This window comes from Furipterus horrens, unplaced genomic scaffold (assembly GCF_987537825.1).
Source record: "Furipterus horrens unplaced genomic scaffold, mFurHor1.1.pri manual_scaffold_1, whole genome shotgun sequence".
Taxonomy (NCBI): domain Eukaryota; kingdom Metazoa; phylum Chordata; class Mammalia; order Chiroptera; family Furipteridae; genus Furipterus; species Furipterus horrens.
Window position 1 is genome coordinate 200,587,365 of NW_028327171.1, and position 14,105 is coordinate 200,601,469.

At 35.0% G+C, this 14,105-nt stretch overlaps 1 protein-coding gene across 1 annotated transcript in view; it reads left to right on the plus strand.

Annotated features, from left to right (window-relative positions):
- SPAG16 (sperm associated antigen 16) overlaps positions 1–14,105 on the plus strand; it is a 743,404-nt gene that overhangs the window by 440,200 nt on the left and 289,099 nt on the right. The window lies entirely within an intron of this gene.

Genomic DNA, 14,105 nt, shown 5'->3' on the forward strand with positions numbered 1-14,105 from the left:
AAGGTAATTGTGCTAGGGCAGGTAGATAGTAAGTTTCTATTTACAAGATCCTGTCAATGTACTCTTATCTACCCTGCCTATTAAACATAAGGACTATACAAATAATGTAATTTGTTCATTAAACATTATTTCAATTACTTATTGAAATAAAAACTCTGCTGGTGCAGCACATATGAAAGAGAAACACGTAGTGTCTCTCCTTAGGTATAATTAGGTAAGGATGGATGAAAAAGAGATTATGAGATATGTGTTAAAACGGAAGTACAACGTACAGCAGAAAACCCAGAAGGAGAACCCTTATCTGCTCGGAAGAGTGTGGATGGCTTCCGAGATGAGGCTGTGGATTCTTGAGCTGAGATTTGGGGAGTAAGTACAAAAATATATTAGGTAGTTTTGAGAGAGGTGATTCCAGGAAAGGGCAGTGCATGTACCAAGCCATGAAGGGTGAGGCTACAATGCCATATTTTGGGAGTAATAATACATTAGACTAGAGCTGAGGGAAGAAGAAAGAAATGATGGACAAGGGTATACAGATGGACAAGGACAGGATAATGAGTATTTGATGTTTTATACTGCTTTGGAGGGTAACATAATCAAATTTGCCTTTTAGAAATATGGATAGTAAGAGGAGGGAATCAGTCTCATTGAGGAGGCTAATACATCAGGCTAGGGGCAGATGAGAATTTGAACTAGGAGTCTGTGAAAATAAAAAGGGTTGATGGATGAAAGATAGAAGTTTTAACTGTCAGTATTTAAAGTGATTGTAGATGGCAGTGATAGGAGGAGGAAGGATTTAGGACAGGGTGAACCACTATCCCAGTTTGTCTGGGACTGAGGGGTTTCCTGCGTCATGGGATTGTCAGTGCTAAAACGGGTACCTGTGGCTTCTAGAATGATTTAGATGTGAAGAAATGGAGAGAAAATGGGGGGATCACATATCGAAACAATTTAGCTGTGAAGATGAAGAGGAGAAAAGGCTATAGCGCTAGAGTCAGATAAAAGCTCCTCCTTTGTTTAGATAGTAGACACCATGTCTATTAGTTTATGGGTAAGAGCAGGGGGAAAGGAAGGGGTTGAAGGTGCAGAAAAGAGAAGAGATAACAGAGAAGTTTATTGAGCACTGATTTTTGTAATTTGAAGAAGGCCAAGATATGCAAAACAAGATCTCCATATTCATTCTTAGCAACACTTGATGGAGATAATGAAGAAAACTAAGAGCCCAGGAGACTGTATGAAAAGGAGTGAAATATTCATAATATCTGGGTCCTGGGTCAGTAAAGAAATGCAACTATAATTTTTCCCATCTATCTTCCCTTATACAACATATTATCAACATCAAAAGGAAATATGATGATGATATGCAGATGGTGTGAACAGGCACCCACGTTCAATATGGGAGGCTCTATTGAGTCCTCTAGGGAAGATTTGTTTAGGATAAATAAAGAATAGGACATACTTAGGTTCAGCTGAAAATGCCTGAGACACTGACTTCACATGTGACAGAGATTTGGACTTCTGAGGAGGCAGCAGTCAAGGGGGCACTGTTGGAAAAGTCACTAAAGAATAAAATCACAGTGACTCGTTGTGGGGTACAAAGGAACCACCACCTGCCTTTTGCTTTAACATAGCTTAGGCCCTGATGCAGTGGAGTTCACTTCTGCTAATGGAGCATCAATGCAAAAGCAAGGTTTTCAGTGAATTTAGTCCAAATACTTAGATGTGAAGGGCACGTAAAAGCAATCAGTGAAGGAAAACCCAAAGAGGAAATATTCATTTAGCAGTGACCTAAATTTTATGTTCATTTTCTCTTGATAGTAGTTTTTTTTTTTCTTTTCTGTCTCTCAAAGAGCTTTACCTGGATGTTTTCAGAAAGTGTGTCTCTTATTTCCATTCTCTCATGTGAAGAACTGAAGCACTAATGCCTGAAGTGCAACTGTTAGGATGAGAAGTTGCCTCTCATAAATCTGCCTTAAATGCATGGAGCTGTTTATTGATGGTGACCTTCCTACATAATGTTGTGAGCTCTCTGTACTGTTTTTATTCCCCACAGTAGCTCTAAAGGCAGGAGAAAAGAGGGGTTCAACACTGCATAGGGCCTTTATCTTACAGTAGCATATGGATTGCATGTACGTGCATAGAAAGATTGTAAATCCCAAGAACATTATTTTAATCAATTTAAATATATATATTTTAATTGGTTTAAACACTAAATAAAACATATTATTAATATTGTTTTTATAATTTTATTATTAGTATGGATACTAGCTTTTTATTCATTAATACTAGGAAAAGGTCTATTTGGTATAAATGGAATTTTATTCACAAATAATTGTAAATGTATCAACGATTTGAAATAAAACCCATTTAATGTGTTTATTTTCTGAAAATATTTTCAAACCATATAGTAAAAAAATATATATTTAAATTGGTATCTGTAATATAAATTTAGCATGTAAAACAAAGGGGAAAATCACTAGTTAGGTAACTAATAATTACTAATTACTAGACAGTGCAAGGTGATAACTAAAATATTGATATACAAATCTACAAATAATACTCACTGCTAGTAATTTTGTTTTACAGGTATCTAATTTATTTAAAGCACAAAACAGAAAACCTTGAAATAACTAGATTTTTTAAAATTAATTTTATATACATAATTTTAAAAAGGCATATGTTATACGTTGTTTATATAATATGTAATTATTATATACAACAAAGGAGTTAAATGTAAATTAATTTCTATTTTTGAATATTAAAAGATATTGAAAAGGGTAACCAGGATAGCTATAGTTCCTCCTATGTAATAATAAAAACTGCAAAATACTTTAATACAGATGACATTACTTGACTGATAGCATCAACTGAATCCAGAGTATGCTAACTTTTTACAACTTTAAGATTATTTTAATTCTTTGATAAATGATAAACTCCCAGGTTATACTAAAAGTTGGAACCTAAAAGGATATGAATAACTTCCTTCTTAGTAAAGCAAGAACAGTACATTTCATCACCTTAATGTGATCAATTAGTATTGAGACATCCTCTAAAATATTTTTGATTAAACATGAAAATGACCAGTGGTTTATATTCCTATAAATTAGCCTTAAATCTCTTTCTCCCATTTCCAAACATATACTAGTCTTAAATCATTAACCTAATCTAGCAGGTTATAGTCAAAAATGATGTATGTGCCGACCTCTAAGTCAGTCTCTCAGTCAGCTGGACAGATCAGCTCTGAATTTGTGGGAGATGAGGAGAGTGATATAAATCTCTATCATGACCGAAGAGAAGCTATTAAGTAGCCTGCAGGTTGGAAACTCATGAAATTGCTCTGTTTTACAGGACTACATGCAGAGTATTTTTCCTCAAAGTTATGAAACAGTAAAATTATTTTATTAAAATTGAAAAATAAAGTTTAATATGGCCAGAATATGATCTATAATATATTACATGTAATGAAAATTTATAATGCCCTCTCAAAAAGAGACATGTAAAAATCCCAACGTACATCAGTGATTTGGAAGCCAATTAAAAATGCATGCAATGAGATTATTAGCCATTCACAAGTTCAGTGAAGACATTAAGGCTTTTGATATTTTTTAAAAAGGATGTGCTCACAATATAACAAAACATAGACTAGAATGAGCAATGCATCTGTGAGTTATTCAGAGCTGTGTTGACAGTGGTCAGAGTTGCTAACATTTGGTCTCTGGCGATGAATCAGACTCATAGTTCATGGTCTGGATTGCCTTTGGTGGTCATGCCTGGCTCCCTGGACTAACTGCGGGCTCTTGTCCAATAGATGGTGTTCTCCTGATGTAACTTTAGCCAAAAGTTTCAGTAACTACTATGAGTATCTATAAAGCAGAACTAAGAACTCACCAATAAAGTTCAACTCTTGAGTGCTGTCTGGTACCTCACCCATGGTTGACATCATGGTTCAACCCTGCATAGACCTGTGGGTTTCCCGAGAGTGATCTGATGAATTCTCAGAGGAGCCAGGCATTATTCATAAGCCAGAATGTGGAAACAAAGGCAAAGGTTGTACCTTCTTTCTCTAGGTTTTATTCCTAAGCCACATTACATTGATTAATATTTATTGAAGATCTTTGTGACAGGCAACATTCTAGCTTCTGCGTTGTTGACTCTGACAGAGCCCCTGCCCTCAGTGAACACATACTCTGTTAGTGAGCCTGCATAAAGATGAATTATCTTAAAATAATGTAGTATTTGTTATATACTGAGCATAACCCATATTTGGCTTTTTGTGCCAAAACTCACTATTAAAAGAGGTGATTTTATGATTAACACTTGTTTAATGCCTACTATGTGCCATCACTTTGCCTATAACTTCTATTCAATGCTTACTGGAATTACCATTATTATCTATACTAGGAGTTGGAAAAACAAAGGCTTAGAAGAATAAAATAAGCTGCCCAAGATCAGCCAACTGGTAGGTTGCAAAGTCAGGAGGCAGGCTGACTCTCCAACCTCAATTCTTTATTGTTATTTTTTGACCTCCATTTTTTTGTGAGTTCTTACTGAAAAACTAGAATTGTTAAAATGGCATTCCAGTGAAAAAAAGATGTTGTGCTTATATTTTCAAAAATAGTGTTTTAACACTGTAATTAAAATGTCTCACAGGTCAGAACTCTGCTTCTGTGTAGCAACTATTAGAGCTACAAATTGTCCTTTGCAAAGATATAATAAAACTCTAAAGAGAAAAAGAACATCATGGTCTATAGCTATCAATTAGATACCAGATTGTCAAATTCATCCACCAATTATGCAAAGGCATTTTAGTTAAAATTTTGGTTTTTGTTTTCCTTATTCTGAAGTCGGTCAGTGAGTCTTATAAACCAATTAAAAGTTTTCAAATATTTTTAAACAAAGTAGAAAATTCTATTTCTACGTTGTTAAAAGAGTTTGATTCAAAAGCTTTTAAAGGTGATTGCCCTTACATAGATTTGGCAGAGGAAACACTTTCAAACAACTGTTATCAAATGTTCTATAGAACAAATTTCTTTTGATAATGGTTCTTTTTTTGTTCACTGTTAAAATGTTACTTTTACTTTGATAGTTTGATTAACTGTATTATTATTCTCAAAAATATCTGCTTATAGCAGATATTTTGATAAATGTTTGTGATCGCATCAAGAAATTAGGTATGTTTTGTGGGCAGAAAAGAATGACTCATCTTTAAGGTCAACATTTTAAAAAATATTTTGCTAAAATATAATGTGAAATTCTGTGGGAGTATGAAACATTTTCTTGGTTATTCCCTGATTCATTAAAAAAAGATTGTGAAGAATATAATCATCAAAAGACTAGTTTGCATGAAAGTAAGAAGCTAAAAAATATTCAAACTACTCCAAATTACAATAATACATTGGTAGCTGAGAATACTAGCGTGAAGTCTTCTAATGACTTGTAGTTCTTTTTCTTTGATCGGTGGGTTAAATATGTAATAAAACTGAACAATTCCATTGCATATTGCTTCACCCAGTGTTTTCCTTGTTACTGTCACTTTCAAGAATTCAGTGACTATAATTCATTGCATCAATTTGCAATTCCACTGCCCATGTAAGTGTCTATTTGACCTATTTTGCTTGTAGTCCTCTCATTTCAGTTCAACATATAGAAATTACTATGGAGTAATCTTGTCACTTGTTATTTATTCTTTTATGTATTCAACCCATTAATGCTTCAGTAGTGATTACTTGGCTATACTTCAAGACAGTCTTCACTGTGAATCCATGGTAACACTATGTGTTAATTATAATTTTTAGGTACCATTGATGAAACTAGTAATTAAGTGTAGCATTTTTGGCAAGGGTTTCTTGTATCCTACAGTGGTTTTTTTAATCAGTGTAAGATAAAAGGCCACCTCTTTTTTATGTAGATCCCCAGCACCAGAAAATTATTAACAATTAATTAAAATGCATTTCTAATGGGTAATCATGAACGTGCCATATATTAATTTTGTTTTGTTTTGTTTTTCCCATTAATTATACTCAAATCTTTCACTTGATAAAGGAAATAAGACAAGCTGCCTGTGTGCACTCCTTCCCTCATGACATACAGATTCCCTGGATTTTAGGTAAAATGAGGTAAAATCAGATGCATCAGTTTGTGGCAGTTTAGTATTCTGTATTTAAAGGCAAAAATCTCAATTGCAGTCATACAGCGAAGTGAAATTATAAGCTGCTGCTGTAAAAGACATAAGGAAATGGCCATCTGATGTTTATTTGACTACCAAGCACTTAAGAAATACTCTCATTGAGGAAAAACCCACAATGTACACTTGAAACTTGGAGGAAGGCGGTAGTGAAAAGGCCAGAGCCTTTTTGTTTGTTTGTTTCTGTTGTTCGTTTGTCTGTCTTTTTGTGATTTCCGGGAAGACAGCACACAGCATGTAGAACTATGAACTTGGGGGGAGTAATGCAAATGTAGATGATAAGGTAGGAACTTACTTGAAGTTAAAGTATTATTGCGTCAGAATTTACCCAAGGCGGTCTCCTGGCCAGACTCTTCCTAGCAGTATTTGACATTGTTTAGTTAATTTCCTTTAGTTCTTGCATTTTCCCCAAACCTTCTAAAATCTGTCTCTATTTTTTGAGGAGATGGTAGTTATCAAATTGTATTACATAACAATTTTCATTTTCACTATCAATGGATACATTATAATTATATAGGTGCATCAGTGTTTGCTTGCACAATCTCTTACTAATGGATATTTGGATTGTTATGTATATGATACTCTAAACTAGATTGAAAGAACATCCTGGCAGGTGCTTTTTCACACTTATCAACTCATTTCATCGAGATGCATTTATAAGTGGTTGTAATCTGCATTTTAAAAAAGCTTTTAAATCATATTGACAAAGGCTTATAAAATGTTGATCATAGCTGCTTATGTACTACCTCAAGCAATACAGAAGTGTGCCTACTTTCCAACTTTAATTTTGGCATTAGGTTAAACATATCTTAATGTTTTAATTGGTAATCATTAAGATTTTTGAAATGTTTTATGTATTTATTAAGCATATGTTTAATATGCAAGCTGCAATTAATAATTTCTGTGTAATTTGTAATTGACATTTCAGTTACTTAACATGGAATTTTGGACAATTTTTTAAAATTTAGTTTGGCTACTGGTTTATTTAAAATTTAAACTAGTTAAATATTATTTTATTTTTTTCTCGTTTTGCCTTGGGAAATTAGTGTTTCTTGAAATATATTGTGTTTCTCTTAATGGTACAATTCATGACTATCCTCTTTTAGTTCACTAATTTTATGTGTATATATACATATATATACACACGTATAATACATATACATGCATATATATACATGTGTGTGTGTGTGTGTGTGTGTGTATACACATATAGTCTGTCCAGAAAAAGTCCAGCCATTGTTAGTATAACAAGACTGGTTTGTATGACATTGATATATGTATCGATGTAACCTGGCAGCCAAGGAGAGTGGACTGGAATGCAGATATGTGAACAATGACAACTTCACTGTACTAGTCAGTAGGGGTGGTAGATGCTGCTGAGTAAGCATGTGTACTGTGTGGCCCTCACATTCAAAATGACTGATCAAGTAGAGCAATGAATTTGCATCAGATTCTGTGTTAAGCTTGAACAGTTCTCCACGGAAACTATTTGGATGATTCAGAAGAATCATGCCACAGCTCTGGGTAATTGGTGATTGGCAGCTTCATCACAACAATGAGCCTGGCCTTCTCATGCATCACATCTCACACAGAGTATTTTGGTGAAACATCATATCACCTAGGAGACTCAGCCCCGTTATAGCCCAGATTTGGTGTCCTGAGACTTCTGGATTTTCCCAAAACTAAAGTTACCTTTGAAAGGCAAGAGATTTCAGACCATCAGTGAGATTCAGGAAAATACTATGGGGCAGCTGATGGTGATTGGGAGAATTGTGTGAGGTCCCAAGGTGCCTACTTTGAAGGGGACAGAGGTGTCATTGTCCTATGTACAGTGTTTGTTGTATCTTGTACCTTCTTCAGTAAATGTCTCTTTTTTATATTATATGGCTGGATACCTTCAGGACAGACCATGTATGCAGATGTTGTAATATCACCCTCCAATTTTCTTACATTTTCTGTGATTTGCAGCATGTGTCAGTGGTTGGATGATGCTGTGACATCAGGGGAGGCTAGTTCACTGTTGTAGCTACACTGCTCTACTTCAGTTCTCTGGTTACACCAAACCAGTCATGCCTTTGCCATATTTTCTATAGAGGTTCTCTGGGATTTGCCATTCTGATTGGAGAAAATTGTCGTGAGTTTATGAGGAACAGAGAATAGAATAGGAAGCATAGAATACCAGAGAGCGGCAGTAGAGTATTTTATATCTTGCCTCATCTCATGGGATTTGAACCACACTGCTGTCTGAGTCTTAGTTCACAGCAGCCACAGGAGTCAGGGTCAGTGGGCAGATGGTGGGGCATGTAGGAAAGATCTCCTCTGCCTTTGCGCAATCAATCACTATTCCATGGAGCCAAGCTGTAGCCTGGCATGTGCTATAAAGCCTGAAAAGGATTCTCAGCTCAGCAAAATTAAGAGTTAGGTAGGCCATTAATATTTTTTAGTGTGTCTGCATGCTTTAGGCTCCTTCTTCATCTTTATGGATGCCAGTTGCAATTTTACATCAAGTGCCTCAAACCAAGATTTTAAATTTAATGTTCATTTTATAAAATTTAAATATGTTAAGTTTATGTTATTTAATATTCTTAAATAAGAATTCTCTATAATTTGATGCAGTGATATTAAAATCAGTAGATCTGGGATCCTAAAAATTAACTATTCTCCATTATCTGTAAAATGACTTTTGTTGTTTAAATATTTATATATATACTGTATATATATATGTGTGTGTGTGTATATTTATATATATATATAGAGAGAGAGAGAGGGAGAGAGAGAGAGAAAGAGAGAGAGAAGCCCTAAGTCTGTACTACTTGATGTAATTTAATCAATCAATATGTAAATATTGAATGCCTAATATGCAGAAGGCACAATTATAAATTCTATAGATGCAATAGTAATTTTTTAAAAATAACAGACAAAAATTAAAAATCTCTGCAATTAGGGAAATAAGATAAAAAGGGTTCTTGACTGGTGGGGAAAAAGGATTGTTGCAATTATAATCAAGATGCAATGTGAACATAAAGGCTTAAAGAAGATTTGGGAGGGAATGCTGTGGATATTTTGCTGGGAAGCATTGCAGAAGAATAAGACAACTACAAAATCCCTAGGGTGGGAGCATGACTAGTGTGTGTTTGAGAAAGAAGCCAGGAGTAACGAATGGATGAGTAAAGAGAAGGGCGGTTGGAAAATATAAAAAGAGGCTGGAAGCATGTTGGTGAGGGTGTGTTGCGTAGTCTTATAGGTCATTTTGATGACTTTGGTCTTTACCTGTGGTGATACTGGAAAATAATGGAGAGATTCGAGCAAAAGAATGACATTATCTTTTATCATATAAGCTGGGTCCACCACCAAAATAAACTTAGGGGACTGCAGCAAATGCTGTTGATGCCACGTCCCGTCACCTCGCATCCACCTGCAGCTGGGCCAGAAGGTCCTGGGGCCATTATCCACTTCCTACCTCAAGGGCTCACATCTGCAGCTGTCTGAGGGGTTCCTTTCCTGAGGGCTTTTCTTAGATGCCACAGTTTACTGGGCTAAAGTGGAGAAAGTGAATGCCCCTGGGGACAGATGAAAGTCAGTGGATAAAAAGCTCAGTATCCCTGGACCCAAGTGGATCAATTATGAAACATATTTCATATGGTCCCTCAATGGGTCCTTGGTGTGTCCTGGTCCTTGCTGCTCATAGCGCGTCATAGCACACCCTTTGTCAGTGCCCTACCTCTGTTTCACCTCCCACTCCCATGCCTAGGCCTCCCTGGTTTATCTCCAAATAAACGCCCCTCAGAGTATTCATTTAGGCTATGTGTAGGGGTGTCTATGCCAAGCCAGGTGAAAAGCCTTGAATCAAGTTACTCATGTCCAGTTCCCAAAGCAAGGCGTCCAGGATGTCCCACAGGAACTAAGCAAAGATAACGAGTGATCTTTTGGCTCTACTCTTCTGTGCCCTTATGGCTCCCACTTGGTTCAGCATTACGGAAACAGAAGGTCTTAAAAGTATATAGTTCTTTTATGTTCCGCTACCCAATGCCCCATTAGTGTAAGCATGGTGAATCTGGTGCTACTTCTGCGATTAATCATTTTTGTCAATAGTCACAAACACAACCATGAAATGCGGAATGAATAATAGGGAGCTGAAAATGTATGAGCATACTGAGGAGCTATAATGATCACTTGTGTCTGTAATGGATTAGCAGGAATACAGCGGCTTGGAGTTTGGGCCAGTTCAGAGGATAAAAGGAGGCATTGCCTGAGGACTCTGCATTTCTACCATCTAGAACGAAGATAGGGAAAATCTGAAGTGTCACAGTCATCTGGAAGGCACAATTCAATTCACAGTTTGAATGAATTCTGGGGAAATTCCATGCTGGAAGTCCTTGGTAAAGATCAGATCCTGAGATTATAAAAAAATGAAGGATTTGGAAATGCAAAAAAAAAAAAAACAAAACCTAATTCTATATTTATGTTTGCTGTTAATGCCTTTTCGGGTATAACAAAGGTTTCTGGTTTGAGAAAGTTGAGATAGAAGGACCATGGATGAGTAAATAGTCAACAGCCCTTCCTTTACCTATCCTGGTATAATCAAAGCCTCAGTAACAGAAATATCCATGCTGTAGGATGCTTTTCGTTGTTTTTTTTGTTTGTTTTTGTTTTTTGTTTTGTTTTGTTATACAAAGAATCAGAAAGAAACAAGTTGTTCAAAGAGCTGAGAAACTGTTAGCAGAGAGCACATTCTTGTGCCACAAAAAAGTTTTCAGATAAATCAGGCAGCAGAGAAAGGTAGGAAGTAGGAATTCAAGTCAGAGGCCCTGTATCATTTTCCTACAATGACAGGAAAAGGGAAATATTTTTAATCAAAACAGCATGAACCAAATTAAGGTATTACTATGTAACAACTAATGAACTTGTATAATAGCTGGAAATACAGGAAATGCACAATCGTGTGTTTTTCCTGTGATTGGTGCTAAATAGGTTAATTTCAAAAAATAAACATTTACAGAATGTCAGGACTGATGGGTGAGTAGGCACAAGAGAAAGGAAATGAGGCCAGGATCATAAATAAAGTGCAGTTCTTTTCCCTTGAGGAATGTACAGGTTAGTGGTTGAAAAAAATGTAGAGAAGTTATTTCAGGACAGTGTGAAAAAGGCATGGGTCCTCCATAGACTTAGATGCAAAGGAGTGACATCATCTGATTTAGGGTTTCAAGGAATTACCTGGCTGTCCAGTTAGGAATAGACTGAAAGGAGGCAGGATGACAACAATCCAGGGAGAAGACTTTGGTGGGCTTGGAACAAGAGGGTACCAGTGGAGGTGACTAAAAGTTGATAAGAGATGTCTTATTTGTTTATTCATTGGTTTATGTATTCAGTCAGTCATTTATTTAGGCATAGGTGCAGTCTTACCAAAAAGTTTTAATAATAATACAGCATATACTTTATCAAGGTTCTCAAAGTGTTCCATTTTACTGTATTTGCTTTATCATTTCCTCTTTCTGAATATACACATGCATATATGTTTTTGCAAAACATTTGAGAGTAAATTGTAGGCATGTCTCTTAACCCATATAGTTCATCGTGTAATATCTAAAAATGAGTACATGCTGTTAAACAACCACAGAAAAATTTACCCAGGTCAGTAAATTGACATTGATACAATTATCTAGCCTACAGACCTTATTCAAATGTGTCCAACTGCCCCAATAATGCCTTAAAACAAAAGAAAATTGAGAATCACGTGTTGCATTCAGTTGTTGTTTTTTTTTTAATGTTATTTTTCAGTTAAGGTTTATATTCAACGTTACTTTGTATTAGTTTCAGGTGTACAGACAGCATAGCAGATAGACAATCATATGCTTTATAAAGTGATCCCCTCTGCTATTTCAAGTACCTACCTGGCACCATACAGAGTTATTACAATATTGTTGATGATATTTCTTATACATGACTATTTTGTAACCGCCAATTAGTACTTCTTAATCCATTCAATCGTTTCTTTATTTCCTTTTAATCTGGAATAGTTCTTCAGTCTTTCTTTGTGTTTCGTTATTTTGCATTGGAAAGAGTACAGGCCAGTTATTTATGGGATGTCCTTCATTTGGGGATTGTCTGATGTTTGCTCTTGATTGGATTCAGCTAAGGCAACTTTAACAGAATACCTGAGAAGTGAGGATAGTTTCTGGGAATTATATCAGGAGACACATGTTGATCTATGTCATTACTGGTGATGTTGACTTTGATCACTTGGTTGGGGTAGATTCTGCTAAGTCTTTCTACTATAGAGCTGAATATTTCACTTTAATTAATAAATACCTTGTTATTTTGGGATTATGAAACATTCTGTTTATTCTCAACATTTCACCTACTCATTTTAGCATCCACTGATCATTCACACCTGTATTATCATTTCTGTTGTCCATGGTGATTTTCTAATTCCATCATTTATTTTTCATTAATTGATTGGTTTTTCTACTGAAAAGAAGAGCTTTCCCTTCTCTCTCATTTTTTATTGATATCAAAATGGATTCATGTATTTTTGTTTTATTCAGTCAGCTATAATGCTTTGTGTTATTATTTTAATACTCAAACTGTTCCATTTCTGGCCATAGTGTCCCTTTGACATGTCCCATAATTCTCTGAGTACTCTTCTTCTAACACGAGATGTTTCAAACTCATCTTACACTTTCCTTGCCCTAACACTGATACCAGCCATTTCTCCAAGGAGCCCAGATTCCTGTTAGTGGAGAATCTTGTTAAAGGCCAAGATCTGGATTCTACATGTTCTCATAAATTACAGGGAAGTCATTGCTACTAGATCTCCATAAACATAGCTAAAAACACATATAAAGGTGATGATATTCACACATGCACACACACACACACACACACACACTTCTATACTTAGCTAGACAGATAACTAGCTATAATAAAAACTATGGATTCACACTGGTATTTCTAATTCTCATCCAGTGACAGAATTCATTCTACTTTCTTCCTTTGCATACTTCAAACTCTCCTCTCTGCCAATGATAATTATAGCTCCCATTCCCTACAATATATTTACGTATATGTTCAATCTTATAATGCACAGAAAGTAGTTTCACTATTACTCATCCAGTTCTCTAAGAAAAGAAGTCTACAAATTAGCATTTAATATTTGTTCAGAGTTATTTTTGTCTTTAACCTGAAGGTATATAGTCCAACTACTACTGTGATCAACAGTTGTTTGGGTAAGATCTCTCCTGTCTTCCTCTTCATTAATATTATTTATTCAGGTGTTATTTATTTGAAATATGTCAGTCTTTTGTTTCTGTTTGTGTTCAATTTTAGGATTGCCACTCTTCCTTTTTCACTTTCTTTTCTTTTTCTTTTCTATTGAGTCTGTGAAACATTAGCATTCTAAAAGTCAGCACTATATTAAATTCTGCTTACATCTATATTATTTCCTTCCTTGTGTTTTCTTTTGATTTAGTTTCTTTTTCATAGTTTTAGATTTTTAAGCATATCATTTAATTCATTTAAACACATTCTTTATTTTGAATTTTAAAACTATAGGATTTCCTGCAGTCACTGCTTTGTGTCCCACAGATTTTGGTATGTTTGTGTATCAGAGTATATATGTATAAAACACACATATGTGTTTTCATTTCTATTCTGTTTAAATGTTCCTGAATTGTTTTTGTTTTTTTTTTGTATTTCCACATTCACTCAAGAATTGTTTAACAAAAGACTTTTTTGATTTTTTTACGTCCAGTAAATTTTCTTTATCTACCTTCTTAATTTTTTAGTAGTTTCTAAGTTTTTATGTTATTAGAACTTTAATTGTAATATTATAATTATGAAACATTTTTGTGACATAATACAATTAAGTTTTATGACTGTACCATGAGTTCTTGAGAAGATATATTCATTATTATCAGATTATATA